The 24,791-nt window shown below is 40.1% G+C and overlaps 1 long non-coding RNA gene across 1 annotated transcript in view; it reads left to right on the top strand.

Annotated features, from left to right (window-relative positions):
- Window positions 1-22,364, top strand: part of LOC129192594 (uncharacterized) — a 28,621-nt gene extending 6,257 nt beyond the window's left edge. Inside the window, exon 3 of the long non-coding RNA XR_008573451.1 lies at window positions 21,797-22,364. This is a non-coding gene — a long non-coding RNA (uncharacterized LOC129192594). The remainder of the gene's footprint in view (window positions 1-21,796) is intronic.
- Window positions 22,365-24,791: the final 2,427 nt, after the last annotated feature.

Below are 24,791 nucleotides of genomic sequence, written 5' to 3'. Positions count from 1 at the left end.
GTCAAATAAATAAAATGAATTAAACAAATAAATGCTGTATGTCTGAGGCCATGTCCATGATTTGGTGACTCACAGTGTGATTTGAAAGTGGGATGGTCAGCAACTTCTTTACGGCGGCCTGTCTGATCATCTCACGGGCACATATCAACTCCTCCGCTATAGCGAACGGCTTCTTTCTCTGTGCCACACGTCTGGCTTCCAGGTAGCTGGCTTTCAAAGCACATTTGGAGTTGCTAACCATTGTCACCACAGACCTTTTTGCATGTTTTCTTTTCATCTGAAGAATTTCACCGGCTTTCCTACAACCGTCGGATGTTTGGTCTCGAGATGCCGCTTTAACTTGGACAGCTTCAGAACTTCATTGGACAGTGTTAAGGTGCATACCGCACACTGCGCTCTGGGCTCTGCCTCGGTGCCTCCATTCACAAAGCAGTTCTTGATAAAGTCTTGATTGTATTTCCAGAAAAATTCCGCCTTTTCAAGGGATTCGTCTTTAGTTTCATCTTTATTTTTCTTTTTAAAAACTTCTCTAACACTTAGGTGCTAGTTGAAGTGTCTTCTTCTGCCCTCAAGTGTCGCTGACAAGTGACTGATGTATTCCCGCCACCAGTGGTGGGATGAGGCGCTATTGCAACTGACTATCTCACAGATAACAGCCCGTATATACTGTACAGTCTGATAACAACATGTGGCCCTTGAGGCCCACAGGTGCAAAACTAAAAGTTTTTCACGGCCCTCTAGGTGGCGCTGGCGGCCCAAGCGCGGCCCGCGGCCCTATGGTTAAGAAATACACTCATGATAAAGAACAACATGCATTATTTATTTATTTTTTTTCAAGCTATCCATTGGACTTGAACGACTTCAATTTGAATAAATAACTGGTTCTAAAACTTTTGACCAATGAATAGCTTGATAAAAGTGCATTAGTGGTGAAGTGCTTAATGTGCTTATGCTTAATCCTCATTAGGGTTGTGTGGGTATGCTGGAGCTTATCCCAGTGGACTGTGGGCGGGAGGCGGGGTACACCCTGGCACATATAGACAAACAACCTTTCACACTTACTATGAATTAATGAATTAATATCATTTAAATCATCTTATTTTGTCAAAATTTGAACGTCAGAATATTAGACACACCCACAATCACAAACATATTGGTAAATTATTACTTCTCTGACAGTGTCAATCAAAACTGTCTTTGTAAAGCATGCGTGAGTGTACATTCTACAGTATATGGAACACACAGCTGTTATATGGGGCAAATGTGTTCTTTCAGAACCGATATTTAAGGACTTTTCAGTTCCCTTTTGTACCATCCCAAACAACCCACCCCCTACCCCCCACCCCCGCTGGCAGGAGCGGAAACACGAGTCGTTTTGGTGAATATTAAACAGAACAAGACTTCAAACACTGTCAAGCAGGCTTAAATCATAAATGAACTCAATCAGGCCATTTTGTTGAGTATTTATCCAGATTGGCTTGTTAGAGTGTGGAGGGGAAAACAAAACACGCTCATTTTGCTCTGATGCGGGAATCAAAACTGTAATAAGTTAAGGATCAGGGTTGTAAAAAATATCAAATCAAGAGGTATCGATTGGGCTGAACAGCCAGTTTAATATTCATATATGCCATATTATTAACAGTCTGTAATTGTGTAATGGCTGGCTTGAGTCAGCTAATTGATAGCTGTTGTTTTATGGGTGTTTGTTTCACCATCTGTGCACAATGATACAATGCAAACACTATAACTAACTATAACACGACTTATTTTGAAAGACATTCTTTTTGCTAACGTTTCGGCATTAAGAAAAGAAGAATGCATTTTTTTTCTCCATGGGAAATCATGTAAATGCAATTCATCCACCCCAGACACCCACAAATATTAACAAAAAATACATTTCATCGAGAATAATTATAGTTTTACATGCAGAAAACAGTGTGAAATAGTTACAAACGATGAATGGATGGAACTTATTGTTGAGGCGAACTTCCCATCCTCTCCGGTGAGATTGAATTCAATAGTGTTTCTCACCTTCTTTATTATATTGCTGGCACTTGCAACTTTATTTGGCCCCATGGCGGGTTATTTAGTCATCACTCTCAATAAAAAAAATGCACGGACAGTGAGTCAGCAGTGCGTAGAGGCTTTGTTTGGGACCTGGAACGGACTGGTTTGTTATGTTGTACAAAACCCGAGATAGTGTACAAAAAACATTTTTAAACATTTTCGACCAAAACCAAGGTTTGACCGTATTTATTTCGTTTAGTTTTCCCCCTTCTGATTAAACTAAACATGAATCATTTTCTGCGCAATGTTCTCGCATACTGATAAATCCACCAGGCATCAAGCCATTTAAATGAAATGACTCGAGGCTATTGAAGTAGATTCATTTTCAAGAGTGTGTTTCATTATTCAAGCGCAGACAAAAAGGAGGGTGTTTACCAGAAACTCAGTTTGACGTTGCTGGATGAGCTTTACCCCTGCGTCTAGAGCGAGCTGTCACTGTCAAGAGCTAACCTCAGAGTTGAAGTTCACGCTGGCCGGCCATATTGCTAGCAGACCGGCTGTGGCTTTTTTGTGGCCCCCTTTTTTGTCCCCGGGACCACTCTGAATAAATATAGTAACTTGACATGAGCATTGATCTCTGGTGAAGTTAAGGGAAAAAGGGAGGAGACAGGAGTGAGGCCAGTGAGGGATGGAAAGTGGGGTCCTGTCGAATGAGGCAGAGGCTGCCATCCGATGAGGGAATTGTGATTAATCACGTTTCTCAGAGGGCAGCATGTTGAGTGCACAAAACAAAAGAAGCGGTGTTGCAGGAGAAAGTGCCCCCAGCCCCCGCTGCATGAAAGTGCACCTGCCCACTGATCTGGTGAAAGAGCTTTAGATTAAACAACTTTAACATGGGGCAGCACGGTGGAGATGTATTTGGCATGCCCCTGCCTCACAGCCAGGAGATTCTGCGTTTACATGCGCTCACTGTGCTGGGTTTACACCAGGTACTCCACCTTCCTTCCACATCCGAAAGATATGCGTGTTAGGTTGAGTGGAGGAATTTCCCCTTCAATTGACTGGCGATCATTCCAAGGTGTGCCCTGCCTCTCACCCAAAGTCAGCTGGGATAGACCCCTGCCTCCAGCTTACCCAGGACCTTGAACAGGATAAGTGGTAGAAAATTAATGAACAAATGAATGAACTTCGGTCTGAAAGTCTTTGTGGCTGTCACTATGCAATACGTACCCGGAACGCAATCGTCACTTTTTCATTTCGCAAATTTTTACGACAGCGTTTCTGCAGCGTTGCGTGCTGTGGTAGTTATTTTTTAAATGTATCAACATAAATGGTCAATAACCGTACTTCATATATGTAATACATTGGTTACATTGAGTTAAAACACTTTGTTAGCATGCGGATGTTTCTATCGTCTTATGACATCCACCAAGACTAACCTACGTAAAAACATATGCGATGCACGTCGCGCAGACGTAAACGTCATATGTTACGTTTAACACACATAAATAAATAGAATAAACACATAAAATACCGTGCTGTCTCAATGTCATCATTAGCAGAGTGCAATGGTGGATTCATCTGAAGGATTCTGCTAGAAATTTTTTTCAAACCATCCATCCAAACATATCTTCCTAGCATATGCTTTTGTGTGTATTTTTTCAGTGGCAAAAAGATCGTGAAATAATTTATGGAACAAAGAAAAGAGGGCTTATAAATTGTCCACTTGTACAATGGATGATATAAGAAAGAAAAAACAATTATGTTGTAATTTCTCAAATTTCTATCTCTTTTAATAAAGTTTTTGGGAATTGGGGGGGGCACGTATATTGCTTGCTTCCGAAAATAGATCAATGGATGGTGTATATTACACATGTGACTGCCGAAAAATAGGCCGACTGGTTGTAGCCGCGTTCTGCACATGTTCCACAGTGTTTTCTAGTGTGCACATAACATGCTTAATGCTACCCTGCTCTCTTCTGTTGGGCTAAAATAGTCATTAAAGTCTCCAAAACATAGTGTTTGTTGTTCCTCTCTATAGATACACTATGTCCTGTGAGTGTACTGCATCATGCTTTAAAAACACTTAAAATTGCATGTTTATGATCAGAGAAGGCCATTCTAACTGTGTATAATAAGTAATTGAAATGTGTACTTGTTTTTGCACGTTCACAATGATGAACCGAGCGTTTTCTGCCGTACACATGTGTCTGCATGGATCTGTGCCTCCTTGAAATTGCACTCATTTAAATACATTTATTTTTTTCTGATAATCCTCGAGGGACAGCAATATGTGTGGGAACCGGCGCACACAACAGTTGGCTGATATTACCATTCGTGGCAATTTCATTCGGCTTTGAAATGAGAAGATATTGAGTCTTATTTAAGCAATCAATAACCTCGAACATTCCGTTTTAATGAAAACTATAATTCCAGGCGGTGGCAATTACACCGTGGGGGAGTGTTTTGGTGTGGCGATGATTTTGCTGCTGTATGCACTTTTGTAATAAAGATATTCTTATCGGGATAATTATTGACTTCTAGGGGGTAGTTATGACCCTAGCTAAGGACCCCATCAATATCTTCATTCACTACTTATTACTTTAAGTTCTGCATGAATGTTGCTGATTCAGATGGGCCATGGAAGAATAACATACTGTACATTTCAGGCTATCATCTTGACAGCCGTTGTTTAATTTACCTAGAAAACTGTTGTTTTAGCAGTGACTGTAATTGCATATTGCAGAATGAGAAACAACTGTACATGAGCATCTTTTAGACAGGAATTGTTTACATAACGCATATAAACTAACCCAGAGGAAATAATGGAAAATGAATTAATTTGTCATATAACCTTGATTAACAGTCGAGGCAATGTTTAAGATCACTTTTTAACAAGTGCAACTGGAAGTGCATGTGCAGAAAGAAGTTAACCGCTCGATAAAACTTCAAAACCTCAACATTGATGATGGGATCATGAACACGCTCAAGTACACTCTATGCATCATGAAGCATCTTTTAACTGCCGCACAAGTGTAAAAATAAGGAAATCTCTGTATTTTACAAAACACTGTATCGTAAATAAGTTGATTACTGCGTGCGCTTGGGAGGCAAGTCTCTTCACATGAAGACTGCAATGCCAAACTGAAGTCCAAGCAAGAATGAATGCCAGAAATCAAACTCAAACATACTTATTTTTGACGAACAAGATATTTTTTTCACTGGCACGTTATATGTTCGACCAATTTTCATAGTTTAAGTAATATAAGAGAACCCTGGTTAGTGTCATTAATCAATGTAACTTAACCATGGTACTGAGTTCCTACTAACCTGCGTGCAGAATATCAAACACGTACGGTGAATGTAGTAACACAACGCGGGGTCTGGTCAATTTCCTGGCTAAAGCTAGCGTTCACATCAGGTCGTTTGTCTATGAAAAAGCCTTACGTTACATTAGCTGGATATTTGAGTTGGCCACCGTATTCGCAGTATAAAGTATAATTTCTTTGCTCCTTCAATGTTAGCATAAAATCAACATAACTTATTGTTTTGCTTACCTGTCCGGTAAGTCCAGCGTACCGGGTCAAAATAGGGGACTCTGTACATCGTCAATCCCGAGATGTTTAATCCTGTAACTGGTGCACCCTCTTTTGCATGATATGATGGCGTTGCAAATGTTGCACTGCGCTGACCGTTTTTTTTGCAGCATTTCAGCCAAACTGGCGAGTGCCGTCAAACACTGTCCGTGTTTGAAATGGATGAACACAAACGCTTCCTGACACTTCTTCATTGGTGTTCGCCAGCCTCTTCTTTGTTGGTATTATGCAGCCATTTTTTCTGAATAATCCCGGATAATGTTAGTCCGGAATGTTATGTTATCGATGCTCGATTCCCAACCTTACTCATGACATTTAGCCTACTAGTTAGCCTCCAATTTATGTTCTAGACTTAAGAAAATCTTTCAAATGGAGTGGGGAACAAGGACAAAGAAGCCAAAAACGTACCACTTCTAAACGAAATGGGAGGAGAACTTTCTTTTCACTATAATGTGTCAGCACATGCCATGGCTGACTACATGCAACGTTAAGGTAATGTGATGTAACGTCATGTTATGTGCCATGACTGATGCCCAGTGACCAGAATACTACATATGACTTGTCTTTCAGTATTTTGTATTTTTGTTTTATTAATAATAGTCGATCGTCAACCACGAAACAGCGATCATTTATGAATTAATACTTTTTTTTAAAACCACGATAGACCGAGGTAGTGATGTTTGAACCGCGATGTAGCGAGGGATGACTGTATACTTCTAAAAATAAGAAGTTTCAAGCATTTTGGCAAATGAAAAAAAGTCTAAATATTTAGCTTATTTTAATTGATATATACCAGATAAGAAAATTGATCTAACAGAGTAAAAAAAAATCACGATTTCACATATTTAATCTTAGTTTACAGTTTTTGTGGTGTGAACACAGTTAATTCTCCAATACACAATGCATTGCAGTAGCTTCCATTTCTAGTTCTATGATCATTGGTATGCTTCAGTGGTGGCATCACAAAAAAAAAAAAAAAACATCAGAGAAAACGCATACTATATTTTCCGGAGTATAAGTTGCTTCAGTCAAAAAAGTCTGACTGGACTAGTCGCTTTTATTTAGAAATTCATATCACAAAATTCAAGTCAAAGATGAGACATTTCAACTGGAAAGGCAAGTTATTCAACTACACAATACCACACTGATCAACAGACTGAATAGGTGGCTGGTATGAGAACTTTTATTCAGTTATTCACAATAGCATAAAGAACATACCTGGGAGGCTGAATAGGCTAGATTAACGTAACAAACCAGCGAGTCCAACAAGCAAATTACTGGTAAGCAAGTTCACTAAGCTCCCGATCTCATTCCACATCACTAAATTCACTGAATTTTTCATCCTCTGTGTCACTACCCTAGAGCACATCTCAGTGGTAATGTTCACTCCTTGGTTCATGTCAGTCAGTATGAATTAACATTTAAACACCTGTTAAATTATAGATATTTTTGTATATATAAGTCACACCTGACTATGAAAACTGAAAAACTGAAAAAAGTGCGACTGCGTCCAAAAATACGGCAATGCAGTCCCTGATTTAACACGGTTGATTGATTCCACATTGAATTTCCGGGAAGTAGCATTCAAAATGGATGAAAAACAAATGGAATATTTTCGTAGTTAGAACATAGAAAACCTGTTCATGACTTTCTAAATACAATTTTGACCATTATTAGACCCCTGTAGGCATGAAATGACACCCACGTAGTCACCTACACCACACTTTTATTCTTTCTTTGCAACACATTGTGAGGGCTACGGGATCACTGCATGGACACAAGAAGCGGCCTCCGCTTTACACATAGCATGCTACTGAGCTAACTAGTTAGCCTCCAATGTATTTATTCTAAACTTAAGAAGGGGTTCTAAACGGAGTGGGGAAGAAGGACAAATTAAGAAACCAAAAACTTCCACACGGAATCAGAGGACAATATTTTTTCCCACTACGTCATGTCGAACTTGCCATGGCTGACTCCATTCGAACATGTGAACAGAATACTACATATAACTTGTCTTTCAATATTTTTAGACTAATCATCCATAGTCAACCACAAAAATAGTGGTCATTAATGAATTAATTAATACTTTTCAATGGACGACTGTATATTTGGGGAAAAAAAAAATGTCAACACTTGCACCCCTACTGTGTTGCCTGTGCTATTCTTTTTCTGACAAATACACCACATGGTGCCACTGTTATTCAACGCCCAAGCTCAACCCCATAAGTCAGATTGACTTGAAATTTCTCACACAGCTCAATGCGCTCGGTCGGCAATGCAGTGTTTTAAACAAATGGCCACAAAATTTGGTACACAAAACCAAGCAAAATTGGTTGAAAAACATGGCCACCATCAAGCAAAACGTCACAGGCGGGACTTAACACACTTGTATACAGTAGGAGTAATGGAGTATACAAATCCTACTATTATTCATGCCTTTTCTCCTCTTTTTTCACCCCCTTTGAGGCCAAACAGACCGTGGCTGTCTCTTGGTCGCCGGCCTCATCATTTAGAAGGCTGTGAATAATAATGAGGGATAACTGCGGTGCCATGACTCATACTTTGACCTGAGACGGACGAAACACACATTCCCTGCATACTGCCCAGGGTAGATATTGATGATCTGATCCAATTACATGATTACATTTTCAGCCAATGCTTTTAAATGATTCATTGTGTTTAATTCGCAACTGTATGCACAGACAGTGGATTGTATTCTGTGTGTGTGCGTTTGTGTGTGATATTGACCTGTGTGCTGGTGGCCAAATAAAGAATAATGCAATTCAGCATCTCTGCCAAGTGGAGATGTCCACTGGGAGGGAATCTGGGTGGATGCCTGACGCACATTCATCAAAGCTTTTCTTATAATCACTTGACCGACTTTTGTTGGACTTTCTGAAGGCTTTCTCTGTTAAGGAGCTGATTGATTTGGCGACTAGGGGGTATGTGCTCTGTGTGTGTGTGTTTTTCCTCCACGTAACCCACTTTGAGAAAATGTATCAGGGCAGACTTACGACAACCATCATTTGTTTTGATTTAACAATATCGGCTGATTTATCAAGCAGTCAGCTAAGCATTTTTCCTTAATTAATATTGTTAGAAATGCCAATTTGACCGCGGCGCTTTGATCAATCGTCTCCCTTTCCTTAAGAATTTTGTGATAAAAAATCGAACGGCTATCGATCGTGCCATTGATCTGCCCTGTTCCCTCTCCAATCCATTTGTCTTTGAGTCCCAAAGCTTATGTTTGCCATTTCAAAGGCCCTCGTCTCCCCCATGCAAGGTCAACTATAATCAAGCAAAGACAATATCACTTGCATTGCTACTTCACAGACAGCACCAGACTGGGCTTTTAAAGAACCGACTGCATTATACCATTCAATTACTGTTCATTAGACAGTGTACAGCCATTAATCAGGCCGAGATGTTCTGCTGGTCCTCACTGGGAACTGAGGGAAATTTATTCCGACTTCCTGCTGAGAGATGAGCCGCTCTCGCTCTGTTTTCAAGTCCTCCCCTTTTTTGGGGGGATTTTCAAGAAAGGTGGGCTTTGTCAGAGATTTACTGCATATGTGGGAGAGTATTACGAGTCTGATATATCACTAAAAGAGGAGAAAGCTGACAGATTTACTGATTAGGGCTGCATATGCATTGGATTTGACTAGCTGATGATGATATAGAAATCTGATTTATGTCCTCCAGGAAGCTGGAGAGCGCGAGGTGTCTTCTCACGGATCCCCCTCCTCGCTTTTTCAAGGGTAGGTGCATCAAAGCGTAAAAGCCTGGTTGTAGCTCACGAGTGGCGGCCCACGCGTTCCCCCCCATCCACAGCATCTATTGCAACCATAAAGAGGCCGCTAATACACTCTGCATTACCGGGTACTCGCTCGCTTTGCATGTCACCAAGCACCTTTCAACATCTGGGAGAGCTTTAGCCCCCAATGCTTTATGGAGACCATCTGGTTGGATAGGTCCCTCCCGCTCCCCTCTTAATCTCAGATGACTTATTTTAGTGTTAAAGGCATCTGCATGTCAAGGTGTGCCACTCTTTATATTTCCTATGCATTTAATCATTTGGAACGAACAGCCTATGTGCCATGTTATGACGTCCACATGCATGTGTGGACTTTTGTTCTAACTAGGAAACACACGCACACACACACAAGTGGTCAGTTCATTCGGTACATATACACCAGGGGTGTCCAGACTTTCCACCGTGGGCCACATACTGAAAAATGAAAGGATGCCAGGGCCACTTTGATCTTTTATAAAGCAACACGTGCATATACTTAGTTACAGTATACAAGTACATATATTTCAAGGAAAAAATTGCATCTCAGCTTTGTGACGTAGGTGAAAAAGCATATTATTAGTATGAACTTCAGTCTTTGCTCTTTTTTTCAAAATTTTTGCTGCTGTTTTTTTCTTTACATTTTTGTTATGTTGTTATGTTATGACTATTTATTCCCACAATATTATCCTATAATATGCTGACTTCAAATCCAATAATGTTGTATCTTTTTCCGCAACCTAGTTTTCCAAAATTACAACTTGATTTTTTAGTTTGTTTCTCATAATATTCCGACTTTAAAAAACTAATGTATTTTTTCCTTTTATTTCAACTTTATGCTATTGCAATTATGTTATTCCATCCATCCATTTTCTATGCCGTTTATCCTAGTTAGGGCCACGGGGGTATGCTGGAGCCTATCCCAGCAGACTTTGGGCAAGAGGGCTGGTCGGCAGGGCACATACAGTATAGACAAACAATCATTCACATTCATACCTATGGACAATTTAGAGTCGCCAATTAACCTAACATGCATGTTTTTGGAATGTGGGAGGAAAATGGAGTACCCGGAGAAAACCCACGCACGCACGGGGAGAACATGCAAACTCCACACAGAGATGCCAAGATTCAAACCTCCTGACTGTGTGGCCAACATGCTAACAACTTGGCCACCGTGCGGCCCACAATTATGTTATTTTTCCTCATAACATTACGACGTTATTCTCATAAATATACAGCTTTTTCTTGTTCACTGACTCACCCCTGCTAACGCTAACTAATTTTTATAAAAAAGGAAACCCGTTCTAACACAGCACAAATGATGCAACTGTTACTCTAATGCAGGGGTGTCAAACTCGTGCCATGGAGGGCCGAGACACTGCAGGTTTTCTTTCCAGCCAGTCACTAAAGCAGGTGATTTTAATGATCAACACCTTCAGTTTGAGGGAAGGAGCTCATCAATTAAATCACCTGCTGAAGAAACTGGTTGGAGAGAAAACCCGCAGCGTCTCGGCCCTCCAGGGCACGAGTTTGACACATGTGCTCTAATGCATTGTATAAATGTATGAGCCACATGGAAACAGCAAACGATGCGTTTGTTGCCTCAAATCAACTCTCCTTTCCCCTTCCTCCCCGCGCAGCATCACAGACTCAACAAAAGGAACGATTCACTTGCTCAGCCCGCAAGTTTCACTAACTCACAGGTGCTCGACCAAGACTCAAGTTTCGCTGACTCGCGGGTTGACGAACACTTGAGTTTCACTGACTCACGGGTGCTCGACGAAGGCTTGAGTGTCGCTGTCTCAGAGACTTTTGTTTCCCACAGGTGCAACTTGTTGCGCATGTGCGAGTCTCTGTCATGACTGACTCAAGTGAATCGAGTACCCAATTCACTTTAGAGAGGGACTCATAAAAACTTGAGTCAGTAAAAGGAGTAAAGTTTACCAGCACTATTATAAAGGTGCCTGAAATGGTACAGAAGTACACTGTTTCATATTCTAATATTTTAGTTAATTTTTGTTTTTATTTTATTTTTATTTGCCTGCCTGATTTATAGCTCCTTGAAAGGTACTACATGAAATAAATAAATAAAATTAAATAGTAAAAGTATAATTTACTGTATTTTTTTTTACAGTAAATTATACTGTTTTTACTGCAGTAATTTTTGCTTTTACTTATTTATGGTTTTACTAGTTTGTGTAGGACTTTGGAAATAGTGTTTATAAAATATGCTATATAAATAAAGTGGATTGGATTGGATAAAAAAAAAAACAATCTAATGGCATTACTTTAGATCAAATTAAATTAAACCACGTTAACATTATTAGTTTTTAATTTGAATTCGTAGTAAATAAACATTTATTTCTAAGCTGTGTTGGATTCGATTTTAAATTGACACATTCTGATAAAAAAGAAATACCGTAAAAAGAAAATGAATTATTGGTATTATTGCTTTTTTACGAAATAATGTTTAATAATAAAATAAATAAAACAAAAATTCAAGCAAGTGCGTTCACCATGTCGCGTATTGACCTGCATGTATTCAAAACGAGAGACACCAGCATGTTGAGTTTGGAGATTCTCCTTCAAAAGTTATTGGCACCTTGTACAATTGCCTTGTAATTTATGAGAGCTGTTAGGGTCCCTGACAGAAGGTGTAAAGCATCTTGACTGATTGGTTGGCCACGAGATGTGTGCAGTGACGCCATACTGCCCCCCACCCGCCCCTGCCCCAACCCATATGGGCGCACACTCCACACTGTCAGTTGCATGGCTCCCTCCGTTGCAGATAAATTACTCCACACAGTCAAATTAAGTTGTTGTAAATCACCTAGTAGACCCCAGACTATTCCCGAGTGATGACCTTTACGCCTATTTGACTTCAACTCTTATTTATGTTAATCACATCTGCATTATACTGACAGTAAATGTGTGCCACATTCGCAAAGGTCATTGATTGGCAGTACAGCACACCCAGCGAATGAGACAGACAGCTTTTGTTTATTGTCTTGATTAATACGTCACAAGATGATGCTCTGACGGATGGCAATTGATGGCAAGAAAAAGCAGAATATGAAGAAATATAAGATATTAGATTCATATGATCGGGAATGATGTAGTGTCGTAAGCCTAAAACATAGCAGAATGCTCTGGAAGACATGCTAGCATATATTTAATGCAAATATCCTCTTAGTTTTATTATCATGCGATAAATGGTCATGACTTATGGCCAATTAGTACGTCTCGCCCGTGCCCCTGCAAAGACATTTTCCTTGATGGCGGACATGTTTTTCAACCAATGTTGCGCACATTTTACGCATGTGTTTGTCAGTTGCCTCGAGAATTTTGTGGTAATTTGGATAAATATCCTAAAGTTACGGTGGGTGAGAAATTTCAAGTCAGTCCGACTTATGAGGTTTAATAACAGCGCCATAATGTGGTGTATTTGTCTGAAAAATATTAGCACAGGGAGTACAGTAGGGGGGCATGTTTTTCCAAATGCATCACCCTTTTTTGTGTGATTCAGTGTATACTGCATATACAGTGGAGCCTTGGTTTTGTCATTAATTTCTTTCAAAAGGACCAATGAAAGCCCGTAACCTATGAAAACCATGGTCATTTTTCCCATTGGAAATTATGCAAATTCAATTAATTTGTTTCAGACACCCAAAAATATTAACAAAAATACATTTTTATAAACAATAATTATAATTTTTCATGCAACGTGAAAACAATGTGAAATAATTATAAATTATAACTGTATTGTTGATGCTGACTTACAGTACATCTTCCGTCACACTCAATACAAAATGTATCGACAGTGAGTCAGGAAATGCATAGTGTACTTTGGGCACTTGATTTTGCGAAACGACAGTACATGGCACATGGATTATCTTACGCGCAATATTATATATATATGCACAATATTGCATATAAAACCGAGGCAATAATTTCATTGAAAAACCGAACCATACAGGTTTGACTTTATATGTACACATGCAGTATATGGGTTTATGCTGCACCTATCAGTCATCATTGCAGAATCTCCTTTTATACAAAAGAGAATCATCCTTGAGCATGAAAAGCTTTGTTAACAACAGTCCAATTGGATAAAAACATCTGCTTCTCAATGATCTTGCTGTAAAAAGGGCTATTGAAACCGTGGCGGGACTCCTGCTAATAGTAATCTCACATGCCGTAAAATGATAAGAAAATCATCCATTGTGATGACGAGAGTGTGTGATCTCCGTCTAGACGATGGGCCCTGTGTAGTACGCCACTGCCCGGTTTTTACTCCAGTGCTTTGATTGGCGGTTTCTTGCGTGCCTTGCCGGTCGCTTTGAAGCGCATCTCAAGATTAAAGCCACTCTTTTCTGCAATGTGTCCACTCTAGCTGCTGTTGCTTTATTTGCTTCAGGCGCCATCAAGGGCATTTTTTTTTCCTATATTTTTTCCACTGTGTCTCGATGAGCATTATGTATAATTTATTATACAATTCATCCCAAGAGACGAGACTCTCTTTTCATATCCTACCTCCGTTCTTCTTTCTTCATCATGCTCTATGCTGACTGCCGTCCACTAAGGTGTCTTTGTTGTCCAGCAAATAGGCTTCGGTATTACTGGAAGCGTCACCATTCACAGCTTATCTTCTCTCTATAAGCCAGTATCACACTGCCAAGGGCCAGGCGTCCTCGTTCTCGTCTAGCTCCACAAGCCAGCTGCTCATGTATAAGATGAAACAGTGTTATAAAGCAAATAAAAATGTCTTGGCTCCTGACAGCCCCGCTGTGGATATATGGCCCCTTATTTCAGTGAATATATTGCATAATTATGACTGGTTATGAATATTACATGGAAGCCCACACTGAGCTCATGCTAAGACGCCTAATTGCGGACTTTAATTATTAAGAAGCAAAGGTCCCGAGCATTTTTTTTTTGTGAGGAGTACGTGCATTTTTTGGGGGGATAAATTATTTTGGGGGTGTCTAATCAACATTCCTAGTGGACAGCGTAACTGCTCTTGAGACTTATCTTCACACAGGGTGGGAATTACCCTGCTGATTAAATCTGCTGAAATCAACTACAGTAATAGCTTAATGATAGTGAAGTGGATCCACAAAAAAATTCCCTTTTTCTCATATTGCATGACTAGATGACAGAATTATTTAATGTGTCTTCCACCGTACTTGTCATTTGTGGTGTCTATGGTCAAGAGGCTATTTTGTAGAGCATATTGAGCTTGACCCTGTGTGAGAAGTTTCAAGCTAATAACACATGAACACATATATTTTCAAAACGCACATTTCCCCTGCTCCACCCACATGAGTGGAGTTAAAAAAAATGTCTGTACACATGAAAACACATTCACCGACTGTCCTGCGCATTTGGCCCAATCGGAAGCCTGAAAAATCCTATATTATTAGATGTACAATGACATATACGTTATACGGAGTCAACTATGTGAATCGTCATCAGTCTTGCTGTCGAATTATATAAGAATGTCATGTGATCAAGATTGCATCAATCTGACTACCTGGGTGGTGGCCACGGCTGCTGTTGATCATACATTTTTACAAAGAATGTCTTTTTTGTCATAAATAGCATATTTTGATACAAAACAGCTTAATTTGTGCACTTCAGTGGCACAATCCGAAGGAGCTGAGGTGAGCGCTAGCTTTGAACGCAAGGAAGACCGTCAGCATCGATAGACTTATTGGCGCATAACGGCTCCTAAAATATGAACCTAAGTGTGCAAGGTATTCTGAAAAGTTTAAAATTAATCCAGGAAATGAAGCAGCTTCTAACATATCACGTGACTACAACCAACAGCGGACCATTTAAAACAGGTCATTCATTTTATGTCACGGCAGTGAATTTTAGGGCAAGAAACTGGGCTGCTAAGTGAGAATTTTTGGCAAGTTGTTTTTCAAGCCATGTTGTTCCTATTCTGTGTGCCCTTTTTTTGATGTGTGCTGACATCGCATGTATTTTGGTTTTGTTCGTCTTGCTTTCTGTGTCACTAAATAAATTAAGGTACAACATCTAACAAATCAAATTGGATTCACAGCCAAAGTTTATGAACATTCCACAACTTTTGGTAGGTTTATATCAACAGAGCGAGACAGAATATCAACAATAGATCAGCTATGTGCCCATGAAGCGCACAAATTAGATCTGTCCCTCAGCCAGATGCTTGGTGATAAAGAGACCACTGTTGGCTCAACAATTGGAAAAGTGGAAGAAATACAAGATAACAATAGAGCGGCGTTCTCTATATAACTCCATGAAATATGTCTAGTGGGGTAAGAATCATTCTGAGAAAGGTGAGGGACCAGCTCAGAATTACGAGAGAGGTCCTGGTTAGTGATCTCTAGAGATTTGAATTAGGGATGATCCAATCGATCGGCCACCGATCAGTATCGGCCGATTTCCATAAAAAACATGTGATCGGCATCTGCCAATAAATGCCTTTTAACGCCAATCACAAAAGCCAATCACCTATGGCGAGTACTACTGCAGCCCGGAGCGATCCATGTGTGCAGTGTAGTGTTTTGCCCTAACTAACGTCTTGGGCAGCATCCTCCTCCCACTTTCTTTCACAGTGCGCAGGTGTGTCTAAAAAACTTCATGTCTGCCGTGGAGAACTTAACTACCAACACATGCCACGAAAACTACCTTGTGGGGGTAGCATGTTAAAAAACTTTAGTTTAATAAGGCAATTGAAGAAAATACACTTGATGGAGTATGGTGAGTTTTCAAGGCTCACGGTGTGATCATCAGTGAAACGGCGACTCTAAATTGTGAGTGTGAGTGCCAATGTTTGTTTGTCTATATGTGCCCTGCGATTGACTGGCGACCAGTCCAGGGTGTACCCCGCCTGTCGCCCGAAGTCAGCTGGGATAGGCTCCAGCATACCCGCGACCCTAGTGAGGATAAGCGGCATAGAAAGTGGATGGCTGGAGATGACCAGCCTTTCTCACTGGGTTTGCCGAGTGCTCTCTCACTTACTTGCTAGAGCTCCACCAATGTACTCTCACATCCAAAGTCTCCTTAAAGAAGACGTCTCGTCCTCGTCCTAAGTTTCACCAGTGATGTATGTTCTTTTGAAAAAGTAAGTCCGATATACAGTATATGTGGCCGATATGTGGCCAATAGCACTTCTAAATAAATTGAAAGATGTATAATGAATCCATATGATCTGTATTGAGGTCGGCATTCATAAAGCCCTGATCGGTGCATCCCTGATTTGAATCGATCACAACTGGAGTGTTCAGGTTATCTTAGAAGACTAGATAGGACAGCTATAGTCTGACTAGAGCTTCCCTACAGTATATGCCCTGAGAATACAATGACCCGGAAGAATGAGAATATTTTTTGGAGTCAGAGGATTGCTGAATATGACCCCACCAACACCATCCCTGCCATTAAACACGGAGATGGAAACATTCTGATTTGGGGCTGTTTCTCTGTTAAGGGTACAGGAAGACTTCACTGCATTGAGGGGCTGATGTACTGGAGAAATCTTGGACAAGAACCTCCTTGCCTCAGCCAGAAAACAATGGGTGGGTCATGCATGGGTCTTTCAGCAGCATAATGACCAAAAACACATGACCAAGACAACAAAGGAGTGGCTTAGGAAGAATCACATTGAGATGCTGGAGTGGCCTGCCAGTCTCTGGACCTGAACCCCAGAAAGTCTTTGGAGGCAGCTGAAATTTGGAGTTGCCTGTATCTGAGAGTATCCTATGATGTGTGCAAACCTGGTGACCAACTATGTTGCCAACAAGGCTTTTTCCACCATGTACTAAGTCACGTTTGACTTGGGTCTCCAATATTTATTTCCCTCAATCAAATAATAATAATAATAATTAATGTTACTTTACTATTACTGTTCCTGTGCGAAGATGCTAGGTTGGGTGTTCTTTACCTCAGCAAGTCTACTGAAATGTTGATGAATGTTGAACAGAGCAGACACATGAAAGAACAAGTACTCTCTAGATCAAATGCAGCTTGAGAAAAAGTGGCTTACATAACGCTATACTGTACATGAGGTGTGCAAGGCAACATATTCCCTCGAAATAGTTCAAGTATGCTGAGTTTTTGAATGAATAAAACAAGCTTCTCCTCATGTTATACCTCCAAAATAGAGCTAACGTGCATTATGCATCCCCCCATAAAAGCTAATAGCCGTTATGCAGACAATGAGAATCACTGACCCACTTCATCGCTGCTCTGTCAAAGTGTGACAGGCTGAAAGTCATTGCACCACAACAGTCGGACCACGACTCGCTCCATTCCGCTCCTACAAAATGCATGCCTGTCTTGCACTCATCACATGCAAGGGGCGAGCTGCTTTTTCGCAAGCCGGCGAAAATCTGTGAATAATTGATTGCTATTGATGCGAGGATCACCTCAAGTGTATCCCGTAGTTGTTTGCTTTAGACGTCTCCTGCGGGAGGGCAGGGGGCCCGGGCCATCTGTCAATAACGCGCCGGTCGCAGCACGCCGCGGCCGCTCTTCTCGGACCGCCTTTAACGCTCCAGTGAGCAGCTGAACAATTGTTCTCAATGTGTTGTTGAACCAGCTATTCTTTGCAGAGTGGAGGAGAGAAGCTAAAGTGCTGCATGTCTGATTCAGCCAGGGGTCATCAAAGTAAATAATGGAGCCATTTTCTTTTACATCCTAGCATACTGGTTTTAAAGGTACAGTTTGCAGTGCCTTGGCGTTTATTTACCGTACTTGTTTATGTTTCACTCTAGATCAATAGGGGGCAGTATATTACTAGATTTTTTTTTTCAATGTCCACTCTTGTGGGAATGCAACAAGGGATATCTATTCAAATACTATTGGCTGATTGGTTAGTTGTTCAAAGAATATAATGTTTGATAAATAATTGAATTCATATTAGTCATATCTGTCTGTCTATCAATCTAAACAGGGTTTATAAGGTGTGAACTACTGGTTTAATCATGGAATGACGTTTTTTCTTGAAAAAAATGTGTTCACTCTTGTTAGATTAACATTTTTTCCTAAAAGTAATACAGACTTATTGTCATCAAATTTTCACCTTTTTCTGAAATGACACACTCCATCAAAAATACAACTTTATTTTGTTATGCTTGTAACTTTTTCACTTAAAAAAAAAAAATTATGGCTTTTTCTTCTTGGAAATGGATGTGTATATTCATGTTAGATTACAGTTTTTTTTCTTTAAAAAATGCCTTTTTTCTTTTAAAATTACAGTCTGTCTTTATTCCTGTAATGTTGTAACTTTTTTCTTAAATACATATTCTACATATTATTATTCCTTATTTTTTTGAAAATTATGTTGTTTTTAATGCCCTTTTTCTTTTAAAATTATGACTTTTACTTCATAAAAATATGTCTTTACTCTTGTAAGATTAGAACTTTTTGTACAAATAACTAATTCTTACAAATAAAAACAAAATGCAAACAATAATAATAATAAAATAAATGCAAATTTATTCTCACAAGATTAGGATTTTTTCCCCTCAAAATGACAACGTCATTCAGCCTCAAAGAAATATGAGTTTATTCTTTTAAGATTACAACTTTTACAAAAAAAAAGACAAAAAACGATTCACTCTTGTGATTCTGACTTTTTCCACAAAAATTACATTAGACTCGAGACTTTTTACTGGAATAGATACTTGTACAATTATGGCTTTTTTCTAAGGTTGCCACACTTTTTTCTTGTAATGGTACGGTTTAAAAAAAATGTAACTTAATTGTTGTACAAGTAGATATGATGTACTCTTGTACTGATTTTTATGATTTTGAAGTTTTTGTCACTTTTGGTTCGTTATCGTCAATGCTTCCTAATAAGTTTCGGAAACGATAGCTCGATTTGAACGATTTAATGTACCAAGAAGAATGATACACAGCTGAGGGGACTCGTCTTCCACACTGGTGCAGGAGCAAGTCCGAGGCACTTCTGGTCAGATGTCCTTTTACCTAGCTTAGCTTTAGACCCCCCAACCCCTGTGCAGCGGGGAGGCCTTCCTGGCGTATGTCTCTATATGTCACACAGTGGTCTTAGCTGGTTGGCGCCGGTACATACTGAGTTTGGCAAAGGGTGCGATAAAGGAAAGCCAAGACCAAATGAAAAGATACAGCGATTAAACAAGTCTGCTGTGGTCAGGCTATCTAACACGTGCCAAGCGAGGCCTATATGTAACTACATCTAACACGTTTATTCTATAATATCACAGCTTTTAAATACATACAACTGTCTTCTCATAAGATTCTGGCCTTTTTCTTGAACAAATACGATGTTCTCTTGTAATTTCCGTACCTTCATACTACAGTGAGTCACTATTGCCTGTTGCGGTACAGCGCGGTAAAACACACCAGCTTGTTAATGCACTTTACAAAATCAAACTTGAAATGATAAATAAACTAATAACAGAAGTAAGCTTTTTCAACATATGGAGACTCCAAATTGAATCATGGCATACATCTGCACAAAACGACCTGACATCACAATCTTGTCTTATGAGCCATTATGAAACATTTTTATTTATTTTTTTGCAGGTGCTCAATTTGTGTAGAAGAGTGTTGCTCAAGGGCATAGTATGGCTGTAATGGAGGTTTTATTGCACTGTGCAGCCACAGGCGGCATTGGACAAAAGTGCCTGTGAACACATTTGAAGGGGGGGAAAAAAAGGAACAGGTGAGGTTAAAATGCCGAAAGGTAATTTTACACAGAGAGGCTCAGCAGGCCTTGAGAAGTGCTGTGTGTTGCCAAGATGGACAGGCTATGTTATAAAAACACCTTCTCACCAATGACATCATCCAAAGGCACCAGGAAGCCACTTTTCTCTCTCTCTCTCCTGCTTGCTACCCGCTGCCATCTAAAGCTAATGGCTGGAAGCATGGCTCAAAGCTCTCAGTGTGATAAGGTAATATGGAGTCGGGGGAGAGTGCTGTGTCATTGGGACATCCATACTGATTATACCTTGATGAGGAAACGCTCTAAAAATAAAAACAAATGCTAGATGATATCACGACTGTGTGCAAAGTTTGCTGACTGTGACTTTTGCTGTCGTGTACAGATGGTTACGATGTAGCCACAACTCACTCTTGTCCTTTCCGCTGACCTTCCTGGTTTGACTTGGATTCAGAAGCTTCAGTATTAAAGTCAAACCTCGGTTTTTGTACACCCCAGTTAAGGTGAGAAACACGATTGCATTTGATCTCGCCAGGGTGTACGAGAAGTGCGTTAATACACACTATGGACACACTATGTGTTTATGGTCTAAACAAACACACATGAATGGTGTTTTGAGGACAAAACATAATTACTATAATGACAACAAGAGAGTAACGTCGTTCAGTGACACTTCAAAAAGTTAGTACGTACCCCATGAACGTGATATCCACTTGTAGCTTTCCTGATGGACAAAAACGAGCTCAGAACTAACCGCATTGCTTGTTTGTTTTAAAAACAAAATTTTGGAGTCCAAAGACCAGAGGCAGGACTGATAACTCTAGCTTGCGAGCTAGCTGCCACCAATGTAAAGGACAGCCAGTGACAGACACGCAAAGCATGTAAACAAAGATGCAAGAATAGTTGATTGGCAAAAGGTTTGGTAAGGGACTGATCAAACACGCTGGCATCGATTGGCGTAGCTGAAGCTCAACGCGAGACGTCATTTTGTTGGAAACCCTACATGATTTGTTGCCGTGCGTCAATGTTTTTTTGTGGTTGGCTTTCAAATGCTTTTTTTAAAAAGTTTTTTTACGGAAATCAGACAATATTGGCTGATCGATCGCAGCATCGCTAGAAGAAACCTTTCCAGTGGTCCGACATTTCTCCTAGGTGGCCACCAGGAGTGATTTCGAGCCACCCCTCTTAAAGATACTCTTCAAATTTTGAGTGTTTTGAATCTGTCGCTTGGCAATCTTTAATTTTTGACTGACAATTGACAATGTTGTAATTCTTCCATTTCTGAATTAGCTGTGGTTTCTTCTTCACCAAGCTTCTTGCTGAAAGAACAGAACTCATTTGTGTGTTTCACGGGCACGTAACTGGTCTGTGGTGGTCAAAATGCTCGCTGATTGGTAGGAGATCAAATACTCATTTCCGTCAGTCAAATACACATTAATATATAACCTTTAGTTTATGTTTTTTCTTGCAGAATTAACCTTAAATAAAAAAAATGGGCAGGCCATGTCCTTTGTAATGGAGTAAAATTACAAACTCAGTCGGGGGTCAAATAATTACTTTCTCCACTGTATGTCTTATGGTGAATTTCCTGCTTGGTTCAACTAGTCTACATGACTGCTGCATTACCAACTTCTCCCCCGACTCTATTTCACCTTGTCCTCACCTATTTGCTCCTGTGCACCTCCTCTTCTTGTTTTCCTTATCTGTCCGCAGACTTGCTGTCCTCTGTAAGATGGATGTTTGCGTTCCCAGGGCAGATGGCCCTGCTGTTCCTGGGTGTACCCTATTCCTGCACTTTAACATCCGGCCTGCTTGTCTGCTGTGACGAGGTGCTGCCTGGGGAAAGATCTCGTAACTTGTACACGCTGCTGCAAACCGCATGGGTACTCACACCTCTTTTTATTGAAGGAAGTCTTATCTTAGTACATTTATTTGCACTCAATGCAACACATTGGAATTTTTAGCTCCATTTGCTAAAGTGCCAAGACATCCTGCTTTCCGAGTACATGTCCACATCTTGGCAACTTAAAAATGTGTCCTGGATTTCTTTTCATCTGTTGGCATGTAGTATTCCACAGCACTATAACTTGTGTTTCCCTTTAGTTCTAGCGTTCTGGCACTGTATTTGGGAACAAGTCATTATCAGTCATCGGCTGGTCTACATGATCGCTCCATTCTGTCACAGTCTTAACTTAGTGTACACGTCGGACATTACACGTGGCACGTCTGAATGACACTTTTACACAACTTTATTCTCGTAAAATCATGAGTTTTATCTAAAAGGAAGTACATTAGCGTACAAATGTTGTCTTGGTTTGTGGTTCTGAATGCCTTATATTTGTATTTTAGTTCATTTAGCCATTTTTATGCTTGAAAATGCTTCATTCAGGAACGTAGAATTTGCTTCAATATGCTTATTTTAGTTTTACTAATAATAGGCTGTAGTCAACCATAAAACAGCAGTGATTTATTAATTTTTTATTTATGAAAACCCTTGATAGAGTGAAGCCGCAAAAGTTGAAGCACGTGTTGTGGGACAACTGTAATTGAAGGAGCAGGAAAGAAGGGCATAATATGGGAAAATGAAGGGTAAACGGGAGGGTTGACTGGTATGCTCTATTCTCGTAAGATTTGGATTTTTGAATTAAAAAAAATAAGACTTGAAAACAAGAAAAAGCCAAGTTGTTAGGACTCGTGCGCTGCTCTGCCGCTCTCTCTCTCTCTCTCTCTGCTCTTTTGCAGCGCACCTCCTCCGCCACCGAGGTCCTAATTGACACACCTGCAGCCCATCAGGAGCGCTCTCCTCTTAAGCAGCAAGCTCCTGCATGGTGGTGCCAGATTGTTGCCAACAACTCGTCAACTCAGGCGCTACGCCACAGTGTCTATTACCTGTGGTATACATTGTGGTCGTCTATGATTATGTATTTCTAGTCAAAATCACTGGACTTATTGTAAGATTATTAATTATTTTCTCTCATTCTTTAAAAAAAAAAAACAGCTGTATTCTTGTAAAATATGTGATTTTACGACTTTTTTCCTTTTAAAAAAAGTAAGGAAATGTACATTCCAAAAATAGGTTAGGTTAGGTTAGGTTAGGTTAATTGCCGACTCTCCATAGGCATGAATGTGAGTGTGTGAAGGTGTACCCCGCCTCTTGCCCGAAGTCAGCTGGGGTAGGCTCCATAACCGTGTGACCTTAGAGAGGATAAGCGGCATAGAAGATTGATGAATGACTCTAGTATTCCCTGTTATTAAAATTAGTAGATTTCTGTGAAAAAAGGCACTTTTTGCATGATCTGTGCACGCTGATGACAAGTTACTAGTTCCCAGCGACATCTCAACATGGGAGCACTTTTTGTGTGCACATTGTAAGTTCAGTCGTGTTCATGTTGAGCTGTGCAAAACTGGCCATCTTTGTCTAGCTAGCCTCTAACCAAGTAATAATTTGTTTCATTTCAATCTCAGCAAGAAAAATCACATTTGGTGCAATTCAAACCTTGTCCCTTAGCTGCTCCTATCATGTGTAATGAATGTGCTGCCCCAAAGGTGAGCACTGTAATTGATTAGAAAGCGTAATGTTTCTGCATGCCTCAGTGTAGTCACACCTTAGGATATCTGACGCATGTGTGTGTGTGTGTGTGTGTGTGTGTGTGTAGGTATACCGAATTTGTGTGTGCGTGTGTGTGGGCAGGACATCAAAGTTAACTGCTGCGGCTCCATTTCATGGCAGCTAATGAAGAAGCTGCGAGTGCGCTTCTGGGTCACCGTCTGAACATGAAGACTGAGGTCACTTCAAAGGCGGGATAATGACGGATTAAGTCAAAATCATAGCCGCGCTCCAGTCGCTTTGCATTTTATTAACAAATCATCACCATATGATGTGTTAAAATGTGCCTGCCTTAATTTCCCTTGTCCGTCTTACTTGGGACAAATCCTCGACATCCCGATTAGTGCAAGCTGGTGGGTAATAAAGCCTTTGTTGATAAAATATGCGTTCATTAATGGCCATATTTCTCCCCATGCACCCCTCTCTCAGTTCCATTGATGTTTTCTAATCCAAGTTAGCACATTTACAGTATATTGCAAATTAAAGGTCTCCTGTTATGCAAAATAGATGTTCAATAGAGCCTGTTTATCACCACCAAACCTCACTTATGTGTTTGCCCCAATTTTAAGAGAAGACACACTCAAATGATTGGTTTTGATGTTACGTTTTTTTTCATGACATTATGAAAGGAAAACCTCCTTCCTCGCAAACATGACATTGTCACCAAACTGGATGAGCCTGTCTCGTATAAACTAGAGGTAGGTGATATTCCAAATTTTGGTAGATACCGAGCCAGTATTGTCGACACCAGTAGCTGATATTAATCACATGCCAAGGATTTTACCCAAACAAATTGTAGCAACAACGATACAGTGGAACTTTGGTTTAAAAAAATCAAGGCAAATAATGTAAGTCCTTCTAATCCGTTCCAGAAAATGCATTTTATAGAGAATAGTTATAGTTTTACATGCAGAAAACAATGTAAAATAAATACAAATGACGAATGGATGGAACTTGTTGTTGATGCGGACTTCCCGTACTTCCTGGAGAACTCAAATTCATTAGTGTTTTACACCTTCTTTATGAAATTGCTGGCACTCACAACATTCTTTGGTCCCGTAGCGGTTTATTTAGCGGTCGCACTGATTAAAAAATGCACGG

This window comes from Dunckerocampus dactyliophorus, chromosome 13 (genome assembly GCF_027744805.1).
Source record: "Dunckerocampus dactyliophorus isolate RoL2022-P2 chromosome 13, RoL_Ddac_1.1, whole genome shotgun sequence".
NCBI classification, from domain to species: domain Eukaryota; kingdom Metazoa; phylum Chordata; class Actinopteri; order Syngnathiformes; family Syngnathidae; genus Dunckerocampus; species Dunckerocampus dactyliophorus.
This window is presented reverse-complemented; position numbering and strand designations above follow the sequence as displayed.